At 50.0% G+C, this 8,926-nt stretch overlaps 1 long non-coding RNA gene and 1 pseudogene across 1 annotated transcript; both read right to left on the reverse strand.

Annotated features, from left to right (window-relative positions):
* Window positions 1-1,848: 1,848 nt before the first annotated feature.
* LOC111535854 lies at window positions 1,849-4,034 on the reverse strand. Its single transcript, XR_002729586.1, has 2 exons — window positions 3,733-4,034; window positions 1,849-2,156 (listed from the first exon to the last, which is right to left on the reverse strand). It is a non-coding gene; the product is annotated as an uncharacterized LOC111535854 (long non-coding RNA).
* A 6-nt stretch (window positions 4,035-4,040) lies between these two features.
* LOC111535849 lies at window positions 4,041-8,233 on the reverse strand (annotated as a pseudogene).
* Window positions 8,234-8,926: the final 693 nt, after the last annotated feature.

Below are 8,926 nucleotides of genomic sequence, written 5' to 3' on the forward strand. Positions count from 1 at the left end.
AATTGTAATCTAAATGCCATTTGTAAATGGAGCTTGACAAGGTGGTTCTTACATCTATATGGAAGAACAAATGGCATAGCTAAGACACTCATAGAGAAGGAGGAGGTGGGTGGAGTTGCCTCAGCAGATTCTAAAAATTATTATAAAGGTGCCATATTTAAGATAGTGCGGGCCTGGCACAGTGGCTCGTGCCTGGAATCCCAGCACTTTGTGAGGCTGAGGCAGGAGGATCACTTGAGCCCAGGAGTTTGAGACTAGCCCGGGCAACACACAGTGAGACCCTGTGTCTACAAAACTTAAAAAAAATTGGCCGAGCATGGTGGTGGGCGCCTGTAGTCCCAGCTACTCGGGGGACTAAGGTGGGAGGATCACCTGAGCCCGGGAGGTTGAGGCTGTGGTGAGCTGAGATCACACCACTGCACTCTAGCTTGGGTGACAGAGTGACACCCTGTCTCAAAACAAACAAAGAAACAAACAACAACAACAACAACAACAAAAACCTTAATGTATGACAAAGTTGGCATTGCTGGCCAGTGAGGGAAGGAGATGTTCAATAAATTATGCTGGTTATCCATATGGAAAATAAGGTCCGACAACATCAAGTGTTGGCAAGGCTGTGAAACCGTTAGAAAGCTTGTATGCTACAGCGGGGCATATGGACTGGTACAACCACTTGAGGAAACAATTTGTCATTGCCCAGCAAAGTTGCAAGTGTACATTTCTGGTGGCCCAGGGATTTTCCCCTGGATATACCCACTAGCGAAACTTGTGCTGGGCATCAGGACTCTGGTAACAGCCCAAAAAGTGGAAACAATTCCCCCATCCACCAAGCAGATGATACAGAGATCAGTTGTAGTTTAATCCCACAACAGAACAGAATGCTTGCGGGAAAAATGGATTATAGCTCTTAGTCTGGTGAATACCACATTCAGTAGAAAGGCAGGTTATAGAATAATACAGACAGTATGATTCCATTTATATAAAATTCAAAACAGGCAAAACTAAAAAATATATTGTTTGGGGATGCAAAGGTGGTGAAACTATAAAGAAACACACGAGTGGTAAATGTAAAATTCAAGAAGGTGGTCACCTCTGAAGTGGGGGTGGGGGACACGGGGCGAAGACAAGGGTCACTCAAGGTCCTTCAAAGGGAACGTTACCTTTCTTCTAAGCTGGTGGTGAGTACACAGAAGTTCGCTGTATTGTTTTTTACACTTACACATATTTTGTAAATGTTCTTTTGTGTCTACTCAGTGTCTACTAGACCATTTTAAAAGGTGAGAGTTCTGCTGAATTCCATATGGAGAGGCACCGTAATTCTTTCGTGTCTAAGAAACCTCAAAAGTCTTCATTAGGCCCTGGTGACCCCTCCAGGTAACAGATGAGGGGAGAAATTGGGTCCCAGGACTGGCTCTGACCCCTGCCATCTCTGGTCACAACAGCTGGTACCCACCGGTAGGGCTGTGCCTGTGGCTAAAATGTCAAAGTACCTCTGCACCCGTTGGTAAACTGCAGCTGCCCCTGAACCAGTCTCTCCTTTGGGACCCCCCCCTCAGCCCCTGCTCCTCCTGATCCGGAACTAGCGGCTCATTCTGGGCACAGCAGTGGCCCTTGGAGAACCTGCACCAGTCCCTCAGCAGCCTCTGTACCTGGGCTATCGTGGTGTTAAGTGCTGGGAAATTCACACTGCGCCCTTGGGGTCCCAGCACCCACACTTTGGGAGGAGGGAAGACTTCAGGTGACGTCCACCCACCGGCTCTGTGTGCAGCCCTGTCCACCCACAGCCAGTTTGCCTCATGGCTAGGTCACCTCCAAGCCTGAATTTGGAATTCAAATGAAGGAGTTTATTTTTACCTTTTATTCAACAGCGGCTGTAGCTTAATCAGTTCTCTAATGATCAATTGTTCTGATTTAAAGAAATCAAGCACTTTGAAACCAATTCACTGAAGGCCCTTCTGTCTCTGTGAAAGGATTGCTTGTCAGTTGGGTTAGGGGCTGCTTCCTCTCCTGGGGGCTTTTTCTTCACCTTTCTTCTAAAGTAGATGGTCTGGCTGCCGAAGCCTTTCGCACAGGGTTGCCCATTTGCCCTTGGGCTAGCGTTGCCCCCTCTGGCTCCAGGCCATTGCTTCCTGTGCCCGCAGCTGTCGTGCCTGGCTCTGTGAGGGAACAGAGCAGCGAGGCGGTGTGGCCCTGCACTTGGCTGCACTGTGTGTTTAACTATGTCTAATGCACAAAGAAAAACTGCATCAGGACACACAAAATCAGTCCAAAATATGTTTGTTTTTTTTTTTTCCTTGGACGAAGTCTCGCTCTGTCACCCAGGCTGGAGTGCAGTGGCACGATCTCAGCTCACTGCAACCTCCACCTCCCGGGTTCAATCAATTCTCCTGCCTCAGCCTCCTAAGTAGCTAGGATTACAGGCATGCCCAACCGCACCCGGCTAGTTGTTTTGTATTTTTGGTAGAGATGGGGTTTCACCATGTTGGCCAGGCTGCTCTCGAACTCCTGACCTCGTGATCACCCCGCCTTGGCCTCCCAGAGTGCTGGGATTACAGGCGTGAGCCACTGCGCCCGGCCAGTCCAAAATATCTTAATAAGGTATGCGTATTTCTAGGAAAAAACAATCTTAGGAAAAGGTCTTTATCCAAAAGGACAAGAATTCTCTTGGTTTCCTCAGCTCAGGGGAGAGGCCTGAGTAGAGAAAACAGAAAGGACAAGGGCAAGATGTCCCAAAGGGGTAAGCGCCCTCCTGGCTCGTCTTGGGCCCTGACCCCGGTGAGAATCACACTTCCCTCAGGAGACCAGCCCCACTCACTCCCACGGAAGCCCGGTGCGGAAACAGGCTGCCCTTAGGGGAATGCTTTGTTTTTAAACCATAAAATGCCAAAATGTTGGGAGAAAATAAGGCCCTGCCAGTGCTGTGGACACAGTCCGCAGTCCCCGGAGGCTGTGGGGAGAGCTGGGTATGTCCCCCTGGGGATGGGGGTCATGCCGTATTCCTGAGCAGGCACCTGCCTGTCTGCCCGCTGAGGTTTCTGAAGGCAGGACATTTGCTGAACCTGGCAGGACTGAAGGCACTCTTACCCTAGCTGCCTTCTGCCCGGGGGCACAAGGTGTGGGAGCCAGAGGTCTGAGGGGGTCCCGTAGACACTGGTGGGGCCCAGAGAGGACAGGGCTTCCCAGTCCCAAAGGGTCTTTTAGCCTTAGCAAGGAGGGGGCTGAGTCCGCCCGCGGGAAAGGGTGACCCCATTGGCAGGCATCAGAAAGTCCAGGCAAAGATGGGGCCCCTCTCACCCCCTCAGCTTGGCACAAGTTCTGCCTGCCTCGGCAGGTCAGGCCACCTCCTCTCCATTCCAGTCCATTCCAGCCCCAAGGATGGGGAGGGGAGGCCCATGGGATGTGAGTCTGGGCTGAATTTTAATAACTGAAAAGGACCAGAAAAGTTAATGATCGGGGTGGGGGAGGTGCCAGAACACAGTGACTGGCGTAAACAAGCCCTGTCATGAGTTCCACCAACAGGAATGGTCTGGAATGGCCGGCACAGCCCCAGGAAGTGCTGGAGGGGCTGCAGGCCCAGGTGTGATTACCCCACTAGGCTGTGTTGCCCAAGCTGGGGTCAGGACTCCAGGGTGCCTCCTCGCCCTGTCCCCTCCAGATGGGGCAGAGCAGGGAGCAGCTGAGCAAGGACAGGCATTTGAGGACAAGTGGGCAGCACAGACATTTCCCACTCACTGAGGCTAGGAGGTTGGGCGGGGAGCACCCTGGGGTGAACAGAAAGCACTGGGCTGTGAGGGAGTCCTTGAGCAGACTGGGTCCAACAGGAAGCCTGCAGCCGTGGAACCCTGAGCTCAGCCCTGCTAGTGATTTTCTAGGCTCTGTTGTGCTGTGCCAGCTCTGAACCTGCCAGGAAGCCACCCCTTGCTCTTTCTCCGGCCAGAAGAGAAGAAGGCTCTCCAGTCCTGATGGCCTGGGTCCAGCGCCCAGGCCAAGGGCGCCCCTGCAGACAGGTGCTGACGCTAGCATTTGTCCATCTGGTCCACCTAGCCGCCCTCCGATGTCTTTAGATCCGTGGCCTTTTCTCCGTGGCGGGCGGGTCTCCGGGGCAGTCTGTCCCCTTCCTCGCGTGGCGGCCTGCTGCACACCAGCGGCAGCAGCATCTCGTCGCGGCAAATGGCTGCCGCGCAACAGGCTGCCTGGTGGCTGAGCGGAAACCATGGCAACGGGAAGCAGGGAGGATATTCCCGTCACCCTCTGGAAAGGGCAGCCTATTTCTGGGACCCGAGCCCAGTTCTTCACTAGTTGTGTATTTTGCTGTGAATTTCGATGCCGGAGACACGGCGTGGAGGGTGCGGGGCTGAGGTGGGGAGGGGCAGTAACCGCCCCCAGCCGCAACCCCGGGCCCGGAGGAGGAGACCCAGCTCCGGACTCAGCCCCACCGGATCAGACCCCTCTCCAGCCACACCAGGGGAGGGCGGGCGCTTTGGGGGACACTGGGGCAGGGCCTATTTCCCAGTCCCCAACAGAGGGGACCTTTTGGAACCCCTTGGCCGGGGACTGCCTGGGGCTCCCAGCAGCAGGGGGATGGGGTGGGGGTGGCGAGCCTAGCTCGCGGGACTCAGCGTCAAGCGAGGCCCCGCCGTGCGTGCACACGGGCTCGCGCACCTCCCCGCACGCGCACGCTGGAGCAGAGTGGCTTTTGATGTAGACGGCTCTGCCCCCTAGCGGCAGCTGCGATCAGCATGGGGGGCTCCTTCCAGGGAGGGCTTTGGAGAGGAAGGAGAAGGAGGGGTCCAGGAAGAGAATCGCGGGCTGAGCTTGGGGTGGAAGATCCCAGGAGGGGCTCGCGGCGGCCCGCTGCCCCGGCAGCTCCTTTTCACCCGCCACCCTCGTCCTGGGTGACCTCAGTCCCTCTTATGGCTGTCCAGACCTTTCCCTTAGGGGACAATCCCCAGGAAGACATAGGCCCCTCAAACTCCACGTGTCACAATGGAGCGCGTCTTCTTCCCACACCCGTCCCTCATCTCGGAGACTGGCACCTTCACCCACCCGGTTGGCCCAAACTTGGGAAAGCTCCTTGATATCTCCTCTTCCTCCACCCCAACATCCACCTCCTCACTGATCCTGGGGATTCTCCATCCCAAATAGCTTTGAAATAATCAACTTCTGGTAGGCAGAATTTTCGGCCCCCATGACCTTCATTCCCGTGTCACGCCCGTGAGTATGTTACATTACATGGCCAAAGGGACTTTGCAGATGTGATTCGGGCCACTCATCAGTTGACCTTAACATAGGGAGATGAGCTCATACAAGCAGAGCTTCACTGGCCCAGGCCAGAAGCCGAAGTCAGAAAGATGCAGAGATGATGGGAAGAGCTCTTGGCATCATCGATGGCTGGAAGGTGAAAGGAGGGCCTAGCTCCAGGGAACTGAATTCTGCCAACACCTGAATGAGCCCAGTTCATCTGACACCTTTTGTTGTTGGCTTGTTTTTATTTTGAGTTATGATAGATTCACAGGAAGTTCTAAAGACAGTGCAGGGAGGTCCCATGTACCCTTCACCCTGTTTCCCGATTTAAAGTATACACGCCAGGCATGGTGCCTCATGCCTGTAATCCCAGCACTTTGAGAGGCCATGATGGGTGGATCACTTGAGTCCAGGAGTTCAAGACCAGCCTGGACAACATGGCAAACTCTGCCTTTACAAAAAATTTTAAAGTGTACAATGCAGTACTTTAAAAAATACTCATAGAGTTAAGTAACCATTACCAGGATCTCATTCCAGAACGTTTTTATCACCCCAACAGGAACCCTGTATCACCTAAGCACTAACTCCTCATTCTCTTCTCCCCCTAAGTCCTGGCAACCATTTGTCTTCCTTTCTATGGATTTGCCTGTTCCAATCTGGCATAGAAATGGACTCATATAATTTTGTGGCCTTTTGTGTCTGGCTTCTTTGGCTTGGCATAATGTTTCCAAGGTTCATCAACACTGCAGCATGGACCAGTGTTTCATTGCTTTTGGGGGCTGAATAATGTTCATTGCCTGGATATGCCACATTTTGTTTATTCATCTATTGATGGACATTTGAGTTGTTTCTGCTTTTTGGCTATTATGAATAAATCTGCTATGAACATTCGTGCAAATTATCTGGTGTGGGCATATACTTTCACTTCTCTTGGCTGTACAGCTAGGAGTGGAATTGCTAGGTCACATGGTTACTCTATGTTTAACCTTTGGAGGAACTGCCAGACTAGTTTCCCAAATGGCTATAACCATTGAACATCTTACTAGCAATGTATGAGGGCTCTGATTTCTCCATATCCTCTCCAAACAGACACTTGTTATTTTCCATTTTAATTTTATTAGTCATCCTAACAGGTGTGAATTGTATCTTATTCGAGTTTTTTTTTTTTTTTTTTTTCTTGTTTGAGACAGACTCTCACTCTGTCGCCCGGGCTGGAGTGCAGTGGCACGATCTCAGCTCACTGCAACCTCTGCCTCCTGGGTTCAAGCGATTCTCCTGCTTCAGCCTCCTGAATAGCTAGGATTACAGGCATCTACCACCATGTCCGGCTAATTTTTGTATTTTTAGGAGACACGGGGTTTCACCATGTTGGTCAGGCTGGTGTCGAATGCCGGACCTAAGGTGATCCACCTGCCTCAGCCTCCCAAAGTGCTGGGATTATAGGCATGAGCCACTGCACCTGGCCTCATTCTAGTTTTGATTTGCATTTTCTAGTGATCTGCATCACTAATGACTAGTGATGTTGACCATTTTTTCATGTGCTCATGGCACATTATACATAGTCTTCTGAGAAATGTCCGTTTAGATCATTTGCCCAATTTTTTTTCTTTTCAAGCAAATGAATACTTTGATTAATATGGTAAGTTAAAAAAAAAACATGGTAGGGTTTTGACCCCAAATATTTATCAGTTCTGCTACTCAAATGAATTTATAGCTGGACAATGTATGAACCTTGAAGATGCCTCTTCCACTCCAGTTTAGGGACCAATGCACAATTCCACACTCTCATCCCCCAGCTCCTCAAGGGTCTTTGCAAATCTCTTTCATTTTATGCTAAGTCCCTGAAATGCATCAGGGTACTACATCAACTTGTACAGAATATCAAGATCTCATCCTCTATTTTAGGTTCCATGTCAGATAAAGCTGAATTAGGTTGTCCAAACAAACTCACCAGACAGGTTAGATCAGATAGTGTACCACACAAAATTTAAATTTTGAACAAAATATATCTCTCCTCCTTTGGTCTCACACAGAAATTAAAGTCTTCAAATACAGATAATACTCTCCATTCTCCAGCTCTTCTCCAGATTCATGGGTCCAAGCCAGGTCAGCCCATCCACATTCCCAGTTGAAGTCTGGTCCTTTCTTCAGTAGTTGCTGTATGGAGTCATCTTCTAGAATTATTGCGGCTCCTTCAGCCCCTCCAGAGCTGGAGAACTCCAACTGTGAGGCTCATGTGCCACACACAGACCCAAAGTTCCATGGAGCTATCAGATCACACAAGAAAGAGCAAAGCACCTCAAACATCTAGAAATAACAACCAAAGCCCGGGAACAAATGTGACTGCTGCAAGAGCGTGGTCTAGGTCCTCATTCCTGTATGAGAGAGCATTTTCCAAACAAACTTACTTCCCCAGACAAAAACGCTAACAATCAAAACTCACATTGAGTTCATCAACCACAGACCATAGCAGAGAACTGAGTGTGAGTGAGGACAGAGCGTGGACAGAGGAAAACAGAGAAAACCAAAGGCTCTCTGGTTTCAGCTTCTCCTGCGTGTCAGCCAGTCTCCACCAGATGACCAGAATCCATTGGCTGTAAACCACCGACCGTGCTCTCAACTCGTTCGTCTCTATCCTCCGGGCCAGCTCCACCAGCATCTCTGCCATCTTCACCATTTCCTTGGCCTTCTCCTCGGCCTTCTGGCACCTCTTGGCCACCCTGCCCTCCATTGCGTTGCCCGGGTTGTTGAGGTGGTTGAGGATGCTCCTCCGAAGCTCCCACCTGGGTTTTGATCTGGATGAGCATATTGCCCATCTTCCACAGCGTCCTCTGCTTCCACAGGTACGCTGGCCAGTGCTTGTCAGCGACGCGATGTCCTTTCGCATCTCATGGATGACCGGGAGCAGAAACTGCTCAAAATCCTCCTCCACCTCCAGCACCTCCACTTCCTCCGGTTCTGACAGCTCGACGACGTCCAGGGGCCGCATCTCTTCCTGCTGCCTCAGAACCACAGTAGCAACGTGAGCACAGCAGCGGTGAACAAAATCCCTTTACCAAATTTTAATAGGGTTATTTCTTTTTGTTATTGAGTTGCGTTGGTTCTGTCTATGATCTAGATACAAGTCAATTATCAGCTACTATGTAATTTGCAAATGGGTTCTGTTATTTTGTGGGTTGTCTTTTCACTTTCTTGATGGTGCCCTTTGAAGCACAGTAGTTTTTCATTTTCCAATTTATTTTTTGCTTTGCTCGTTTGATACTTTGGACATCCTTTCTAAGAAACCATTGCCTAAGCCAAGGTCATCAAGATTTACTCTTGTGTTTTCTTCCAAGAGTTTTATAGTTTTAGCTCTTACATTTAGATTTATGATCCATTTTGAGTTAATTTTTGTATATGGTCTGAGCTAGGGGTCCAAGTTCATTCTTTGGCTTGTGGGTGTCTAATTGTCCCAACACCTTTTGTAAAACAGACTATTCTCTCTGCCATTGATGATGGTCTTGGCACCCTTGGCAAAAATCAGTTGACCATAGATGTAAGGGTTTATTTCCGAATTCTTAATTCTGTTCAATTGATCTATAAGTATCTTTGTGCTAGTACCACACAGACTTGAGTCCTGTAGCTTTGTGGTAAGTTTTGAAATTAGGAAATGTGAGTCTTGGAAAATTAGGAAAAATAACTT

This window comes from Piliocolobus tephrosceles, chromosome 12, assembly GCF_002776525.5.
Source record: "Piliocolobus tephrosceles isolate RC106 chromosome 12, ASM277652v3, whole genome shotgun sequence".
Classification (NCBI taxonomy): Eukaryota; Metazoa; Chordata; class Mammalia; order Primates; family Cercopithecidae; genus Piliocolobus; species Piliocolobus tephrosceles.